Below are 19,828 nucleotides of genomic sequence, written 5' to 3' on the forward strand. Positions count from 1 at the left end.
AGTGCCATGGGATCTGTAATATTCAGCAGAGAGGCCTCAGTTTAACGTCACATCCAGAGGATGGAACCACCGACAGTGCAGCACTCCCTCAGAACTGCACGGGAGTGTTAGCCAGAATTTTGTGCACAAAGTCTGGCTTGAACCCAAAACTTTCTGACCAAAGAGGTGAACGCGTCACCCACAGAGCCACAGCTGACAACCTGTAAACAATAATACCGTGATTGCCAAAAAGTATAAGCAAACAAATCTCACCTCTAGTGTTTGGAACAGTTCCTGATTGCCCAGTATTCTGATCTGTATGCCACTCACTCTGATGTTAATTACTTCTGTACCCACTGTATTTTAACTCACGTTAACTGGAGAAAAATTACGCATCACATCCTCAGTGATGTTGAACTATTCCCTTAGTCTTGCAACCTCAGCACTGTCCTTGAGCAATCCACTGAACTTCACTGTCTCTGTTCACAGGTACCTTCTAGTTGTGACAGACAGTGCCACTTCAAGCTGAGTCCCGTACAGCTCTGTCATGAAGGACAAACAAGCAGCAGGAGTATGGATGAAGATGCGAGAAACAAAACAATGCACCCCCCGGGCCTTGGAGAGGTGACCTCATTGATTTACAGTGCAGCTCTAATCAAACTCTCACATGTAGCATCAGAAATGCGGTGCAGTGAAAAGGGCTGGCCCTGGTAATCCCAGAGCATCAATATTTAACCAGCATTACGTCATGAAAGGCCAATCAAGTACTGCGACTGTGCATATATCACAGAAAAATGCTTGGAAAGGCCCATTTTCAGAAACTGCCCTGCTGTTTCATCTCATATTCATTTCCTAGGTATAAATTGCGACACAACCCTTTTACTGCCTGTTATCGAAAATGGAGACAGGACTCGCAGCGTTCACAGGTTGGGTGAAGGAGAAGAGAAACTTTTTATAAGATGCTGCCCCATATGGAAGGGCAGTTGCAATCCAATTCTGTAAACTCATAATATTTATTATGAATGTGATAAAGATATTATCCCTCTTCAACAGCATCTATCTCCAACGCTCACTCCTCCACTGCCTACGCCCCCACTTGGTTCCACTCCCACCTATCTGATTGCAATCAGAAAAGCTCGAGCAATGGCCGCTCTCTCCACCTCCAGTCCATTCAACAATGAAACTTCGATAAGCCTCTCTTGGTCATTCACATGTCGCCCCCTTGGTAACAATGTCTGCAGGGAGGGGGTCAGCTCTCACTGGTGAAGCTGACGATACTCAGCTCTACCCAGCTTTGAGAGTGGATTAAAAATTTAAAAACCAGGACTCTATTCTGCCATTTCCACAGCAGAGAACATGAAGGAGTCAGGGTGTCCCAAATGGGGAGACAGGCCACTGTGCAATTGGGAGCCTGGTCAAATCTTACCAGTGCCGGGTGGTTGTGGGAAACCCAGTGAAAGGGGAGCAACAGCTGTCAGCTCAAAACGCGAAGTGCTTGTTTACAGCACGGCTTGTGGGCCAGGTGGATCAGGAATGCTTCCCCAAATACCACCCTCTGCTGACTTCGTACCTCACCCAAGCACTGCCATCCTCTCCAGCCACAACCAGGGCCAACCTCCTTGACAACTACCCCAGGCCCTGGTCAGGCTGTCAACTAAGCCAACTTGTTAGGCAAGGAAGAAATGACAACAAGGTCCTGCTGTTAAATTTGACAGGACTTTAGTGCCCTCAGCCACTTACTGCTTATTCACTTATTTGCCCCACCTCCCTTATCAAACACGTCTCCCTCACTGTCAATCCAAACCTCCCCCTGCACCACCAGCTCAGGCTTTTTCTCAACACCCTGTTCAACACAAAGCAAGTTGATGAATGACCCTTTCCCCCACCCTCTCGAGCACAAACACTGCCTTCTCCCACCACCCACGCCTGCCTGAGTTCAGTCCATCTGTCACTGAAAACCCATTCGTCACATCCAACACTCAATAATTGCACAATTTCACAACCAGCCTCACTGACCCCAGTTTTGTCCACAATTCTGCTGTTGTATCCTATCACACACAAGCATCTGCTTGTCTGCCACATCACCTCACCAGTCCTCCAATGCCTCAAACTATTCATTTTCTGATCCAAGTGATTAAATGCCTGCATTGTTTCATCTCTTCCTTCACCTTTCCCAGCCTTATAACTTCCTCCTCTAAATATTCCAGTCTCTCAGACACTTCTTCCAACCCCTCACCTCCGGTTGCCATACTAAAAATGCCAGGCCCCACAGGCTGAAACTTTCTTTTTAAAATCTTCCATTTTCCTGTCCCAAGATTCTTTCCAACATGTGTTTGTTTGTGCCTTGGAATCTATATGCTTAACACCTCCAAAGGGCCTTGGGACCAACAGCTCTTAAGGCAGAGAGATTTCCTGCCCCTGATCATACTCAGTCCATATGCTGAAGTGAAATAGCATATAACAGTGTGAATTATGTCAGGCTTGGCTCAGTGGTAGAATGCTCAACTTGTCTGCCCCCTCGGACAGATAGAAATGATCCTAGCGCACTGTTTCAAGGAAACGCGGGGAAAGTTCCCTCCAGTATCCTGGCTAACACTTAACCCTCAACCAACATCCCTGAAACATGATTATCTTATCTCTGTTTGGGAGCGCTTACTGTGCACAAATTGCAATATTGCAATGGTGAGTATACTTCAAGAAGCATTTCACTGGCTGTAAGGTTCTATGCTTCGAAAGGAGACCGTGAATAATATTTCCTCCATTTTTTATCACAGATCACAGAATCCTACAGTGCAGAAAGAGCCATTCGGCCTATTGAGTCTGCACTGACAACAATACCATCCAGGCTCTTTCTCCACAACCAACCCCCTCATAGTTAATCCCTCTAATCTACTCATCCCGGGACACTAAGGGGCAATTGAACATGGCCAATCAACCTAATCTGCACATCTTTGGAGTGAGAGATGAAACTGGAGCACCAGGAGGAAACCCATGCAGACAAGGGGAGTGTGCAAACTCCACATAGATAGTGACCCAAGCCCGGAATTAAATGCAGATCCCTGGAGCTGTCAGTCAGCTAACCACTGCGCCGTCCCACTTAGAAAAAAAAATCAATAAGTGAAATTCAGCGCGGTGATTTTGCAGTTTTGTTAATATTGTAATCTTGACAAGTTACTGAAATCCCAGGGCAACATTTAACATCATTTTAAAGTGAGATTAACCAGTTCCCTGTGGCATTAATTTATCACCAACGGTCACTATGCAAGGTGATCAATCATATTTGATCACAAACTTTGAAAAATCAATGTCAACTCTTTATCTTCCCCATTAATTACAGACTGCATGAATTTCCATTGACTGAAAAAATGGCACCCTTTACAGAGACAGGTAGCAGTTAGGCTCACAAATGCCACAATGCCTCAAATTTATTTTTGGACTATGCATGCGAGGTAATTAAGAATGTTCCTTCACATTTTACCTGATGTTATATTTGTTGACTATTTATTGACTACAGCTCAGCTTTCAACACCATTATTCCTATGAAACTCATCTTCAAACTCCGTGGCCTGGGGCTTAGTTCCTCCCTCTGCGACTGGAACATGAACTTCTGAACCCACAGACCGCAATCAGTCAGGATAGGCAACAACAACATCTCCACAATCATCCTCAACACCCCATAAGGCTGTGCTCTCAGCCCCCTACGATATTCCTTATACACCTGTGACTGAATGGCCAAATTCCCTCCACTTGATTTTCAAGTTTGCTGATGACACCACCGTAGTGGGTCAGATCTGAAACAATGACAAGACAGAGTACAGGAATGAGTTAGAGAATGTAGTGAACTGGTGCGATGGCAATAATCTCTCCCTCAATGTCAACAAAACAAAGAAGATCGTCGTCAACTTCAGGAAGCATAGAGGAGAATATGCCCCTGTCTAAATCAACAAGAATGAAGTAGAAAGGGTTGAGAGCTTCAAGCTTTTAGTGTCCAGATCACCAACAACCTGTCCTGATCCCCCTATACTGACACTATAGTTAAGAAAGCCCATCAATGCCTCTACTTCCTCAGAAGACTAAGGAAATTTGGCATTTCCTTAGTTGTTACGCTTCTCACCAACTTTTATAGATGTACCATAGAAAGTGTTCTTTCTGGTTATATCACAGCTTAGTATGTTTCCTGCTCTCCCAAGACTGCAAGAAACTACAATGGGTTGCAAATGTAGCCCAATCCATCACGCAAACCAGCTTTCCGTCCATTGATTCAGTCTACATTTCCCAATGTCTCAGCAAAGCACCCAGCATAATTAAAGACCCCATGCACCTCCGACATTCTCTTCCACTTTCTTCCTTAGGGAAAAAGATAAAAAAGGCTGAGGTCACGTACCAACCAACTCAAGAACAGCTTCTTCCCTGCTGCCATCAGGCTTTAAAATGGACCTACCTCGCATTAAGTTGATCTTTCTCTACACCCTAGCTATGACTGGAACATTACATTCTGCACCCTCTCCTTTCCTTTTCTATGAACTGTACGCTTTGTCTGTTTAGCATGCAAGAAACAATATTTTTCACTGCTAGTGACAATAATAAATCAAATCAAATCAAATCCAAATATATAACAGGAAACCTGCGGCACACAAGAGGCCATTTGTGCCAAGTTGGGCAATGATGGTATTGAGACTGCATATAAGCAAAGATCTCCCACCCTACCCTCCCCAATCCCCAGCCCTTTCTTCTAGTTCCTCTTCTTGCTCCCCACTTTTTTTTTGGTACCTTTCAGTCCTTTATTTCTAATCAAAAAAGCCTATTCAAAGTAAGGCCAATAATGATCCCCACGAGGGACAAACCAAATCCAAGCTGACAAGACACTGCATCCCACCTTGGGCTCGATCAAACAAGGTCCAAGCTGATAGGGTGAGGCATTGCACCCTCTCCTGGGCTTGATCTAACGCTTCATCTTAGCCAAAAGGCCGAGATGGCTTTGAAAAGTTGCTTCGGGGAAAGCCTGGGTTCAGTCTCATTGGCTACCCTGATCCTCTACCCTAGCTGAGGCAAACTACCATCACGTGCGTCAATATAAATCAATTACTAGCACAATCGCTGGCAATGCCAGCTCAGTTAGTCACCCGAACCCCTCAGATGGTTGTGGGTTCAGGTCTTACTGCTGCCTCACAGCGCCAGGGACCCAGATTTGATTTCCAGCTTCAGTCATCGCCTGTGCGGAATTTGCACATTCTCCCCATGTCTGCATGGGTTTCCTCCAGGTGTTGCGGTTTCCTCCAAAGATGAGTGGGTTAGAGTGATTGGCCATGCTAAATTCTCCCTTACTGTCAGAGAGATTAGCAGGGTAAATATGTTGGGTTATGAGGATAGGGCCTGGGTGGTATTGCTGTTGGTGCAGAATTGATGGGCTGAATGGCTCCTTCTGAACTGTAGGGATTCTATGATTCCAGATAATTGGGCACATAATCTAGGCCAGTGCTTCCTAACCTTCTACATGTCTGGGCATACCTCTGTATTATAAAAATATTTTGAGGCGCACCTAGTTTCCCCTCTATTACTGCCCTCTAGCAAAAGATTTTTTTGGGTCGATTTTCAGCCCACATTCTCCCAAGCCCACTTCACTCTCCAATTAGAGGCTGTTTCTCTTTTTTAATTGGATTGGTTCCTGTTTTGCACTCACTTTTTCCCTTACTGGGCACTTGGTTTTTAACTTCTCAGTCCTCTCTCCTGACTTTTTTTAAATCTCTGTGACTTGCTTCTCCCAAGGGTTATTGTGCCCTTTTGGAGTTTTCTTGCTTTCTGTGGTGCATGGAGTCTTTGTCTTCAGCTCCAAGTCCCCTCAGTCATGCGCAATGTAACAAATCTAAACTTCTTTCTCAGCTGTGCATGCTTGAGGCCGGGATTTGGAGATGCTGACCACAGAGCTGAAGACAAAGATTAGTTTTGGTTCAGTTACATGAACTTTTAATCATTTTGAATCTTTTTCGCAGCATTTTTGGGTAGGACATCCCAACACTCTGGTTGGGAATCACTGATCTAGTCTGACAATCCCAATGCAGTGCATTATCAGAGGTGCCATCTTGAATTGAACTGATTATTGTCACATGTTGGGATACAGTATTGTTTCTTGCGTGCTAAACGGATAAAACATACCGTGGGTAGCAGGATGGCACAGTGGTTAGCACTGCTGCCTCACAGCGCCAGGAACCCGGGTTCACTTCCCAGCTTGGATCACCGTCTGTGTGGAGTCTGCATGTTCTCCCCGTGTCTGCGTGGGTTTCCCCTGGGTGCTCCGTTTCCTCTCACAGTCTTAAAGACACACTCATTAGATGCACTGGCCATGATAAATTCTCACTCAGTGTACCCAAACAGGCGCCGGACTGCGGCAACCAGGGGATTTTCACAGCAACTGCATTGCAATGTTAATGTAAGCCTACTTGTGACACTAATAAATAAACTTTAAAACTATCGTTCATAGACTACATAGAGAAGGAAAGGAGGGGGTGCAGAATGTATTGTTACAGTTACCAATAGGGTCAGAAGAAAGATCAGATTAATTTGTGATAGGACAATTCAAAAGTCTGATGGCAGCAAGGAAGAAGCTTGGATAAGAGATTCAATCAAACACCAATCTGCCTTCTCAGGTAGGCACAAAAGCTCCCATTGCACAATTTTGCGCAAGTTCTTCTTCCAGGTGCCCCGATCAATTATTTTCCTTTCAAACGCCATCACTAGAAACTGATTAAGAAGGCCATTTTTTTTCCACCCAGGTCTTGCTGTACACAATATGTCTGCTGTTTCCTACATTGCGACAGTAACTCCACTCAAAAAGCATTCCATTGCCTGTAAAAGTGCTTTGGAAAGGCCTGAGGTCATGAAAGGCTCTGTATAGATGCAAGTCTGCTCTCTTCTTCGAATGTATAAGTGGTTCACAAAGTCCAGACCCAGCACTGGAATGATGCAGAGTTTGATCAGGCACGTAATGGTGCTTATAGTCTACACATTGCAACGAAAACACAATATCTCACAGGCAGCACAAAACTAAACTACTGCAAATGCTAGAAATCTGAAATATATCCAGCAGTTAGTTTTCAATGCTGTAGAAAATTGTTAGGTTGCAGAAATTGTTATTTATAACAGCCAGTACAGAATGGAGAATAATTTAGATTCCGCGTATGAACGTAAACAGTAAAAAAAGCTAAAGAAAAATTCTCCTTTTAATATTCTCTGCCAAGGAAAGACACTTGGAAAAGGAGAGCTTAGATTGCGGCGGGGGTGGGGGGGGGCGATGTTGCGAGAGGGAAAAGGGGCTGGGGGACTGGGGGGTAGGTGAAGAGTGAGGTGTGCGAAGGGGAGATGAAGGGGGGAGGGTAGCAAAGAGACCGGGGGGGGGGGGGGGGGGAGAGCGAAGGGGGGGGGGGAGCGAAGGGGGGGGGGGACCCAAAGAGAGGGCTGCGAAGGAGGTGCATAGTGGGGTAGGGTGAAGGGAGGGGGGGGTGAAGGGAGGAGGGGGTGAAGGGAGGAGGGGGTGAAGGGAGGAGGGGGTGAAGGGAGGGGGGGGTGAAGGGATGGGGGGGTGAAGGGAGGGGGGGTGAAGGGTGGGAAAGGGGGGGGTGAAGGTGGGGTGAAGAGGAGGCGAATGGGGGCAAAGTGAAGGCAAAAGGGGGGCAAAGAAGGGGGCGTGAAGGGGGGCAAAGGGGGGTCGAAGGGGGAGATGATTTTTATTGGGGAGGGGTTGTTAGGGGTGAGGGTGTTGTGTAGGGGGGTTTGTGTGGGTTGTTGGGGGGGGGGAGACGGATATAAAACGTAAACAAACCGCTGCCGCTCTCGCGCCCCGTTACTCACAATCTCCACAGTCCCGCCTCAGCTCAAACTAAACCACGGCCCCAGAACCCGGTTACACTTTCCCTATGGGGTCGGCGCCACACCGTAAACACTCCCCCGGCCCACCACACAAACAGCGCTCCGGACAAAAAGGCCGACCCACACACACACTGCGCTGTGAGGAAGCTCACTGTGCTGGGATCATTCTCACTGTGCTGGGAATATTCTCACTGTGCTGGGATCATTCTCACTGTGCTGGGAATATTCTCACTGTGCTGGGATCATTCTCACTGTGCTGGGAATATTCTCACTGTGCTGGGATCATTCTCACTGTGCTGGGAATATTCTCACTGTGCTGGGATCATTCTCACTGTGCTGGGAATATTCTCACTGTGCTGGGATCATTCTCACTGTGCTGGGAATATTCTCACTGTGCTGGGAATATTCTCACTGTGCTGGGATCATTCTCACTGTGCTGGGAATATTCTCACTGTGTTGGGATCATTCTCACTGTGCTGGGAATATTCTCACTGTGCTGGGAATATTCTCACTGTGCTGGGAATATTCTCACTGTTGGGATCATTCTCACTGTGCTGGGAATATTCTCACTGTGCTGGGAATATTCTCACTGTGTTGGGATCATTCTCACTGTGCTGGGAATATTCTCACTGTGCTGGGAATATTCTCACTGTGTTGGGATCATTCTCACTGTGCTGGGAATATTCTCACTGTGTTGGGATCATTCTCACTGTGCTGGGAATATTCTCACTGTGTTGGGATCATTCCCACTGTGCTGGGATCAAACTCACTGTGCTGGGAATATTCTCACTGTGCTGGGATCATTCTCACTGTGCTGGGAATATTCTCACTGTGTTGGGATCATTCTCACTGTGCTGGGATCATTCTCACTGTGCTGGGAATATTCTCACTGTGCTGGGATCATTCCCACTGTGCTGGGAATATTCTCACTGTGCTGGGATCATTCTCACTGTGCTGGGAATATTCTCACTGTGCTGGGATCATTCTCACTGTGCTGGGAATATTCTCACTGTGCTGGGATCATTCTCACTGTGCTGGGAATATTCTCACTGTGCTGGGATCATTCTCACTGTGCTGGGAATATTCTCACCATGCTGGGATCATTCTCACTGTGCTGGGAATTTTCTCACTGTGCTGGGATCATTCTCACTGTGCTGGGAATATTCTCACTGTGCTGGGATCATTCTCACTGTGCTGGGAATATTCTCACTGTGCTAGGATCATTCTCACTGTGCTGGGATCATTCTCACTGTGCTGGGAATATTCTCACCGTGCTGGGATCATTCTCACTGTGCTGGGAATATTCTCACTGTGCTGGGATCATTCTCACTGTGCTGGGAATATTCTCACTGTGCTGGGATCATTCTCACTGTGCTGGGAATATTCTCACTGTGCTAGGATCATTCTGACTGTGCTGGGATCATTCTGACTGTGCTGGGAATATTCTGACTGTGCTGGGAATATTCTCACTGTGCTGGGATCATTCTCACTGTGCTGGGAATATTCTCACTGTGCTAGGATCATTCTCACTGTGCTGGGATCATTCTGACTGTGCTGGGAATATTCTCACTGTGCTGGGATCATTCTCACTGTGCTGGGAATATTCTCACTGTGCTGGGAATATTCTCACTGTGCTGGGATCATTCTCACTGTGATAGGATCATTCTCACTGTGATAGGATCATTCTCACTGTGCTGGGAATATTCTCACTGTGCTGGGATCATTCTCACTGTGCTGGGAATATTCTCACTGTGCTGGGAATATTCTCACTGTGGTGGGATCATTCTCACTGTGATAGGATCATTCTCACTGTGATAGGATCATTCTCACTGTGCTGGGATCATTCTCACTGTGCTGGGAATATTCTCACTGTGCTGGGATCATTCTCACTGTGCTGGGAATATTCTCACTGTGCTGGGATCATTCTGACTGTGCTGGGAATATTCTCACTGTGCTGAGAATATTCTCACTGTGGTGGGATCATTCTCACTGTGCTGAGAATATTCTCACTGTGCTGGGATCATTCTCACTGTGCTGAGAATATTCTCACTGTGCTGGGAATATTCTGACTGTGCTGGGATCATTCTCACTGTGCTGGGAATATTCTCACTGTGCTGGGAATATTCTGACTGTGCTGGGATCATTCTCACTGTGCTGGGAATGTTCTCACTGTGCTGGGATCATTCTCACTGTGCTGGGAATATTCTCACTGTGCTGGGATATTCCCATTGTGCTGGGATCATTCTCACTGTGCTGGGAATATTCTCACTGTGCTGGGATCATTCTCACTGTGCTGGGAATATTCTCACTGTGTTGGGATCATTCTCACTGTGCTGAGAATATTCTCACTGTGCTGGGAATATTCTCACTGTGTTGGGATCCTTCTCACTGTGCTGGGATCACTCTTACTGTGTTGGGATCATTCTCACTGTGCTGGGAATATTCTCACTGTGCTGGGAATATTCTCACTGTGCTGGGATCATTCTCACTGTGCTGGGATCATTCTGACTGTGCTGGGAATATTCTCACTGTGCTGGGATCATTCTCACTGTGCTGGGAATATTCTCATTGTGGTGGGATCATTCTCACTGTGCTGGGAATATTCTCACTGTGCTGGGAATATTCTCACTGTGTTGGGATCATTCTCACTGTGCTGGGATCATTCTGACTGTGCTGGGAATATTCTCACTGTGCTGGGAATATTCTCACTGTGCTGGGAATATTCTCACTGTGTTGGGATCATTCTCACTGTGATAGGATCATTCTCACTGTGATAGGATCATTCTCACTGTGCTGGGATCATTCTCACTGTGCTGGGAATATTCTCACTGTGCTGGGATCATTCTCACTGTGCTGGGAATATTCTCACTGTGCTGGGATCATTCTGACTGTGCTGGGAATATTCTCACTGTGCTGAGAATATTCTCACTGTGGTGGGATCATTCTCACTGTGCTGAGAATATTCTCACTGTGCTGGGATCATTCTCACTGTGCTGAGAATATTCTCACTGTGCTGGGAATATTCTGACTGTGCTGGGATCATTCTCACTGTGCTGGGAATATTCTCACTGTGCTGGGAATATTCTGACTGTGCTGGGATCATTCTCACTGTGCTGGGAATGTTCTCACTGTGCTGGGATCATTCTCACTGTGCTGGGAATATTCTCACTGTGCTGGGATATTCCCATTGTGCTGGGATCATTCTCACTGTGCTGGGAATATTCTCACTGTGCTGGGATCATTCTCACTGTGCTGGGAATATTCTCACTGTGTTGGGATCATTCTCACTGTGCTGAGAATATTCTCACTGTGCTGGGAATATTCTCACTGTGTTGGGATCCTTCTCACTGTGCTGGGATCACTCTTACTGTGTTGGGATCATTCTCACTGTGCTGGGAATATTCTCACTGTGCTGGGAATATTCTCACTGTGCTGGGATCATTCTCACTGTGCTGGGATCATTCTGACTGTGCTGGGAATATTCTCACTGTGCTGGGATCATTCTCACTGTGCTGGGAATATTCTCATTGTGGTGGGATCATTCTCACTGTGCTGGGAATATTCTCACTGTGCTGGGAATATTCTCACTGTGTTGGGATCATTCTCACTGTGCTGGGATCATTCTGACTGTGCTGGGAATATTCTCACTGTGCTGGGAATATTCTCACTGTGCTGGGAATATTCTCACTGTGTTGGGATCATTCTCACTGTGCTGGGATCATTCTGACTGTGCTGGGAATATTCTCACTGTGCTGGGATCATTCTCACTGTGCTGGGAATATTCTCATTGTGCTGGGATCATTCTCACTGTGCTGGGAATATTCTCACTGTGCTGGGATCATTCTCACTGTGCTGGGAATATTCTCACTGTGCTGGGAATATTCTCACTGTGCTGGGATCATTCTCACTGCTGAGAATATTCTCACTGTGCTGGGATCATTCTCACTGTGCTGGGAATATTCTCACTGTGCTGGGAATATTCTCACTGTGCTGGGATCATTCTCACTGTGCTGGGAATATTCTCACTGTGCTGGGAATATTCTCACTGTGCTGGGATCATTCTCACTGCTGAGAATATTCTCACTGTGCTGGGATCATTCTCACTGTGCTGGGAATATTCTCACTGTGCTGGGAATATTCTCACTGTGCTGGGATCATTCTCACTGTGCTGGGAATATTCTCACTGTGTTGGGATCATTCTCACTGTGCTGAGAATATTCTCACTGTGATGGGAATATTCTCACTGTGTTGGGATCCTTCTCACTGTGCTGGGATCACTCTTACTGTGTTGGGATCATTCTCACTGTGCTGGGAATATTCTCACTGTGCTGGGAATATTCTCACTGTGCTGGGATCATTCTCACTGTGCTGGGATCATTCTGACTGTGCTGGGAATATTCTCACTGTGCTGGGATCATTCTCACTGTGCTGGGAATATTCTCATTGTGCTGGGATCATTCTCACTGTGCTGGGAATATTCTCACTGTGCTGGGATCATTCTCACTGTGCTGGGAATATTCTCACTGTGCTGGGAATATTCTCACTGTGTTGGGATCATTCTCACTGTGCTGGGATCATTCTGACTGTGCTGGGAATATTCTCACTGTGCTGGGATCATTCTCACTGTGCTGGGATCATTCTCACTGTGCTGGGAATATTCTCATTGTGCTGGGATCATTCTCACTGTGCTGGGAATATTCTCACTGTGCTGGGATCATTCTCACTGTGCTGGGAATATTCTCACTGTGCTGGGATCATTCTCACTGTGCTGGGAATATTCTCACTGTGCTGGGATCATTTTCACTGTGCTGGGAATATTCTCACTGTGCTGGGAATATTCTCACTGTGCTGGGATCATTCTCACTGTGCTGGGAATATTCTCACTGTGCTGGGAATATTCTCACTGTGCTGGGATCATTCTCACTGCTGAGAATATTCTCACTGTGCTGGGATCATTCTCACTGTGCTGGGAATATTCTCACTGTGCTGGGAATATTCTCACTGTGTTGGGATCATTCTCAGTGTGCTGGGATCATTCTCACTGTGCTGGGAATATTCTCATTGTGCTGGGATCATTCTCACTGTGCTGGGAATATTCTCACTGTGCTGGGATCATTCTCACTGTGCTGGGAATATTCTCACTGTGCTGGGAATATTCTCACTGTGCTGGGATCATTCTCACTGCTGAGAATATTCTCACTGTGCTGGGATCATTCTCACTGTGCTGGGAATATTCTCACTGTGCTGGGATCATTCTCACTGTGCTGGGAATATTCTCACTGTGCTGGGATCATTCTCACTGTGCTGGGAATATTCTCACTGTGCTGGGATCATTCTCACTGTGCTGGGAATATTCTCACTGTGCTGGGAATATTCTCACTGTGCTGGGATCATTCTCACTGCTGAGAATATTCTCACTGTGCTGGGATCATTCTCACTGTGCTGGGAATATTCTCACTGTGCTTGGATCATTCTCACTGTGCTGGGAATATTCTCACTGTGCTGGGATCATTCTCACTGTGCTGGGAATATTCTCACTGTGCTGGGATCATTCTCACTGTGCTGGGAATATTCTCACTGTGCTGGGATCATTCTCACTGTGCTGGGAATATTCTCACTGTGCTGGGATCATTCTCACTGTGCTGGGAATATTCTCACTGTGCTGGGAATATTCTCACTGTGCTGGGAATATTCTTTCATTCATTGAATGGCAGAGCAGACCTGATGGGCTGAATGGCCTCCTCCTTCTCCTCCTGTGAAAGTTAAAATGATCAGATTGAAGTTTCAGGTATGGAAGTTAAATTGTGTGGAAGTTAAAGTGTTCAAATTAAATTTCATTCCTTCTCTATATAGCTAGTGGAGAATATTCATCAGCTTCAAAAGGAGACAGTGGGCCCGATTTTACCACTGCATTCCGCCTATCTTTGGGCATGAAAACTTGGTAAAGTCGGGCGTGAGGCAATTAGCACAATTCACGCCCTTGTCCGCGCAGACGCCCACTTTACCAAGGCCGGAATTAGCCGTGATCCAAACTGCGCCTGAAGTGGGCGCAACAGCATTTTAAATGCAGTTGCATGTATTTAAATTGAATTAATGGGCTGCTTGCCCAACTTTACCAGTATTCCCCCTCCTTTAACATCACGTTCACCCGTCCAGAATCAGCGCGAAATAGACCTGTTCGGCAAAGGTCTGTTTCAGACGCTCCAGCTTCTGAAGAGGTAAGTTCAGAGCTTTCAATGGCTCTCTGACTCAGATCAGTGTCGGGGGGTGGGGGGGGGGGGGGGGTGCGGGGTGCGGGTGGGGAGGACAGGAGGGAGGTGGGTCAGATGTATCTCTGGTGGTGTTGGGGAGGAGGGGTGGTGGCAGTGGGCGGGGTGGGGGGGGTGGAGGCCAGATCGCTCTCTGGTGGGGTGGGCAGGTGGGCTGGCTGAGGGGAGGAGGAAGGCCCGATCTTCTCCGGTGGAGGAAGGAGGGGAGAGGAGAAGGGAGACGGACCAGATGGACCTCCAGGTGGGGGGAAGGTGGCAATAAGGTGACGGTGGGGGTGGGGGGTTCCGCTGCCACTCTGCCGTCGCTCAGCGGGGAGGAAGGAGGGCAGAGGGTCGTGATCAGTCTGGGCAGCCGGGGGCAGGGGAGTGGGTGGATAAGGGGGAACAGTTATGTTGTGGGGAGAGGGTCATCGCTGCTGCTTTTTGCTCCTGGGCCACTTTTTTCCAATTTTTGTTTTCACTGCGGTTCAAAGCTCCGATCGGAGCAGCAGTGTTTCGGGTGCAATAAGCTCCACCCACAGTGCGAATCCAACTCACAATTTGTTTTTCAGGCTGAGTGTGTACGGGGGAGCCTGAGAACAGGTTTCCAAGTTGGATCTGAATTGTGCCCAGATTCAGTACTTAGAATGAAAGTGGTAAAATCGGGCCTACTGTCTGCTATTCAGCACAAACAGGCTAAACTTCATCTGCGTAGGCCACATAACATTCTGCTTTTCCACCTTCACCAGAGGCTGAGCAAGACCAGATTTTTCCATAACAAATACCAAAGGTGAGATATGGGGATACGCTATGCAAATAAAGGGTTAGTAGAAGTTGGTTTTTCATCGAATGAGAAAGGGCGAAAAGCCAGGATTTAATTTACGAAAATATATGCAAATTAAAGATTAGAAAAATTGTTTCTGATTTAATTTTGATTCTGATTGTAATTGATAATAATTGCCAAGTTGGCTTTCTGTAACTTTAGAAACACTTGCAGGACAACTGTAAGCTGGGTTTCTCCTTGTGCAGAAGTCATTAAAGACCTCACATCAGATTATGATGTCTATTGCTGTTTGTGCTCATGTTGACTAAGAGTGCCCAGGTACCCAGGATCTCTGACACTACATGTTATACATACTGATCTGAGAGGTACAGAGAGGCCAGTGGGCAAGGCATAAACATTTAGTGGGATTATAGAGAAAACCTGCACTCACACATCACCTTTCACAAGTTGAAAAAGTCATTTGCAGACAATAAGAACCTTTGAAGTGTTGTTGCTGTTGTAATACAGGAAAGTTGACGACCAATTTAGACCCAGAATAAGCTCCCACGAACAGCAATGTGATCATCTCTGGTTCTGATTGAGGGGTAAGCATAGACTGGGGGCACTGAGAAGCCATCCTACTCTTCCTTAAAGTATTGAGTCAGATTTACCAGGATGTTGCCTGGTATGGAGGGCATTAGCCGTGAGGTGAGGCTGGAGAGACTTGGTTTGTTCTCACTGGAACGATAGAGGTTGAGGGGTGGCCTGATAGAAGTCTACATGATTATGAGAGGCATGGACAGAGTGGATAGTTAGAAGCTTTTTCCCAGGGTGGAAGAGTCAATTATTAGGGGGCATAGCTTCAAGGTACGAGGGGCAAGGTTTAAAGGAGGCAGATTTTTTACACAGAGGGTAGTGGGTGCCTGGAACTCATTGCCGGGGGAGGTAGTGGAAGCAGATACAGTAGTGACTTTTAAGGAGCATCTTGACAAGTACATGAATAATATGGGAATAGAGGGATATGGTCCCCGGAAGGGTAGGGGGTTTAGTTCAGTCAGGCAGCATGGTTGGTGCAGGTTTGGAGGGCTGAAGGGTCTGTTCCTGTGCTGTAATTTTCTTTGTTCTTTGTTCCACACAGACAGTGACCCAAGCCGGGAATCAAACCCAGATCCCTGGCACTGTGAGGCAGCAGCGCTAACCACTGCGCCACAATACCGTCCATGAATGTATTAGTATACAGTGAAAAGAATTGTTTCTTGCATGCTATGCAGACAAAGCATACCGTTCATATTGAAGGAAAGGAGAGAGTGCAGAATGTAGTGAAACAGTCATAACTAGGGTGCAGAGAAAAAATAAACTTAGTACAAGGTAGGTCCATTCACAAGTCTGACAGCAACAGGGAAGAAGCTGTTCTTGAGTTGGTTGGTACGTGACCTCAGACTTTTGTATCTTTTTCTCAATGGAAGAAGGTAGAAGACAGAATGTCTGGGGTGCGGGAGATCCTTAAATGTTGCTGGCTGCTTTCCCAAGGCAGCAGGAAGTGTCGACAGAGTCAACGGATGGGAGGCTGGTTTGCAAGATGGAAGAGACCATGGAGTGGAGGGAGGAAGCTCGCAAAGGGTTAAAACTTATGCATCTTTTCCCCCTCACCCTCCCCCATCACGACCCCAGTCATCACAACACTTATTTACTTGTTTCCCTTATTTTGAATGTTAAATGGACTAACGGCTCATTATGACATGCCTCGCTGATTCTGCAAAATGCTCTCAAGCCACTCGGCTTCGAGTCACTTCAATGGAGTGATTGTGATTGAAGTGGACATTTACCCAGACGCAGAGTGAAAGCCGGGGCTGGGCCATGCTCAGGCCCCCAAGTTCCCACTGAAGCCAAGGCGCAGGCATTCTCCAGCTAATGGGATTGGCACTGTCGATGCGGGCTCCGCAGAGCATTGTCCCCAGACCCACAGAAAGAGAAACATTATTCAAACATTATTCATCGCCCACAGAGGAGGCAAAGCAATTATCACAGCCCTGTTGACAAGTGCATCTCTCCCCATTGTCTGCCTTTGTTTCAATGAGGCTGCTAATGGGGGCTTAACTAATGGGTCTAAATAAGCAATGGGATTTCCACAGTTGGGACTTGGGGCCTTTCGTGTTACAAGTAGGAAGCTTTTAGAGATGTGTGCTCGTTTCAAAGCTGTGACTAAGACCTAGTATTCAACCATTGACCCTTTCCTAGCAACATGTTTCAATCTTGTTTCTTCCTGTGTGTCATCCGTTCAATAAAACCATGGCAAGCTCTGATACAATCCCATTTAGAGTCCTGTACTCTGTACTGTACGTTGCTTTGATTTGATTTATTATTGTCACATGTGTTAGTATACAGTGAAAAGTATTGTTTCTTGCGCACTGTACAGACAAAGCATACTGTTCATAGAGAAGAAAAGGAGACAGTGCAGAATGTGGTGTTACAGTCATAGCTAGGGTGTAGAGAAAGATCAACTTAACGTGAGGTAGGTCCATTCAAATGTCTGATGGCAGCCGGGAAGAAGCTGTTCTTGAGTCGGTTGGTATATGATCTCAGACTTTTGTATGTTTTTCCCGATGGAAGAAGGTTGAAGGGTGTATGTCCGGGGTGCGTGGGGCCCTTGATTATACTGGTTTATTTATTAGTCACAAGTAAGGCTCACATTAGCACTGCAATGAAGTTACTGTGAAATTCTCCTAGTCACCACACTCCGGCAACTGTTCGGGTACACTGAGGGAGAATTTAGTATGGCCAATGCACCTAACCAGCACGTCATTCGGACTGTGGGAGGAAACTGGAGCATCCAGAGGAAACTTATGTCAACAAGGGAAGAACACGCAGATTCCACACAGACAGTGACCCAAGCCGGGAATCAAACTCGGGTTCCTGGCGCTGTGAGGCAGCAGTGCTAACCACTGTGCTACTGTGCTGCTCTGAGCAGGACTTTACAGCCTTCCCTGCCCGTGGGAGGTTCTGGGTAGAAAATCCTGGCCATTGGCTTTGGAGGGGTTTGAAAAACACAGATTGACCAGACGCCGAGATGGCATTACGAGGGTTCAATTCTAAAGATAGATTGTATAGACCAGAGCCTAACCTTTCCCATCATGGGAATCATTGCAGGTGGGATACATTATTTGACAGATCAGCAAAAGGTGTGTTGACCTTGGCCTGAAAGCCCTGGTCCTGGGATAGAGAACTGTAACCAGCCCTGTCATAGTGTAACACTTATTAAAGACTATTTACTACAATAAATGTGGGGAGGCAATGGCTGAGTGGTATTAACGCTAGAGTATTTATCCAACTGATGTTCTAGGCACCCGGGTTCGAATCCCGCAGCAGATGGTGGAATTTGAATTCAGTAAAAAATATCTGGAATTAAGAATCTTCTGATGACATGAAACCATTGTCGATTGTCAGAAAAACCCATCCGGTTCCCTAATGTCCTTTAGGGAAGGAACTCTGCTGTCCTTACCCGGTCTGGCCAACATGTGACACCAGAGCCACAGCTTCTTATCCAGACCCACCCCGTCCTCGTAACTCCACACAGTTAACATGCTAATCCCCCCAACCGTAACAACTTTGGACACTAAGGGGCAATTTATCATGGCCAAGCAACCTAACATGCACAGCTTTGGAGTGTGGGAGGAAACCGGAGCACCCAGAGAAAACCCACATGGACATGAGAGAATGTGCAAACTGCACACAGTCACCCAAGGTTGGAATTGAACTTGGGTCCCTAGCACTGTGAGGCGGCAGTGCTAACCACTGTGCCACCATGAGTCAGCACCTGATGAAGAGGCAGCGTTCCGAAAGCTAGTGGCTTGTGCTACCAAATAAAGCTGGTGGACTTTAACCTGATATTGTGAGGCTTCTTACTGGTGGGGGAGTCCAGAAAAAAGGCACAAGACCTCAAGATTAGTGACTGGCCAGCTTGAGGGTGATGTCGGGAAGCGCTACTTCACACAACGGAAATCCAGACCTTTCCTTCCAAAATCCCATTGAAGTTGGAGGCTAATCACAGGTCTCAACACTGAGACTGACAGTTTTTTTTGGGGCAAAGGTGTTCAGAGTTGAGGCAGTTAAATTATAAAGAGTATAAAAGTAGGGAAGTTTAGGGCACTGGTGAGGGTGAATGGGAAATGTCGTGAACAGTTTTGGTCCCCTTACTTGAGTACCAGGGATAGATAAATAAATAATAAATTTTAAATGCATTGGAGGTACATCAGAGAATCAGATTCATTCCAGAGGGGTTTGGAATCCTACAGTGCAGAAGGAGGCCACTTGGCCCATTGAGTCTGCGTCAAACACAAGTCCACCCACAATCCCATGCATTTAGCCTAGCTAGTTCCCCCTGACACTAAGGGGCAATTTAATTTGTCTTATGAAAAGAGATTAGGCAGTTTAGGTTCATACTCAGTGGAGTTTAGAAAGATGAGAGGGGATCTAATTGAGGTATATAAGATACTAAAGGGGTTTACAGAGTAGATGTAGAGTGGATGTTTCCTCTTGTTGAACATTCTGGAACGAGAGGCCATAGTTTAAGCTAAGGGCTGGCAGGTTTAAAACAGAAATGAGGAGGAACTAGTCCACTCAAATGTTTCGATTTATTCATTAGTATCACAAGTAGGCTTACATTAACACTGCAATGAAGTTTCTGTGAAAATCCCCTAGTCACCACACCCCAGCGCCTGTTCGGGTACACTGAGGGAGAATTTAGCATGGCCGATGCACCCTAACCAGCAGGTCTTTCAGACTGTGGGAGGAAACCGGGGCACCCGGAGGAAACCCGTGCAGACACAGGGAGAACGTTCCGACTCCACAGAGACCCAAACCGGGAATGGAACCCCGGTCCTTGGCAGTGCTGACCCCTGTGCCGCTGTGTCGCCCCAGGGTCATGAATCTGTGTAACTTGCCACTGCAGAGTGCAGCGGACGCTAGAACATTCAAC

The 19,828-nt window shown here is 46.7% G+C and overlaps 1 protein-coding gene across 1 annotated transcript in view; it reads right to left on the reverse strand.

Annotated features, from left to right (window-relative positions):
- Window positions 1-7,874, reverse strand: part of plekhm3 (pleckstrin homology domain containing, family M, member 3) — a 110,380-nt gene extending 102,506 nt beyond the window's left edge. Inside the window, exon 1 of the mRNA XM_080198600.1 lies at window positions 7,825-7,874. The gene's annotated coding sequence lies outside the window, so the exon portion shown is untranslated. The remainder of the gene's footprint in view (window positions 1-7,824) is intronic.
- Between the last annotated feature and the right edge of the window lie 11,954 nt (window positions 7,875-19,828).

The sequence above is a fragment of the Carcharhinus amblyrhynchos genome, chromosome 11, assembly GCF_965287045.1.
Source record: "Carcharhinus amblyrhynchos chromosome 11, sCarAmb.v2.hapA, whole genome shotgun sequence".
Taxonomy (NCBI): Eukaryota; Metazoa; Chordata; class Chondrichthyes; order Carcharhiniformes; family Carcharhinidae; genus Carcharhinus; species Carcharhinus amblyrhynchos.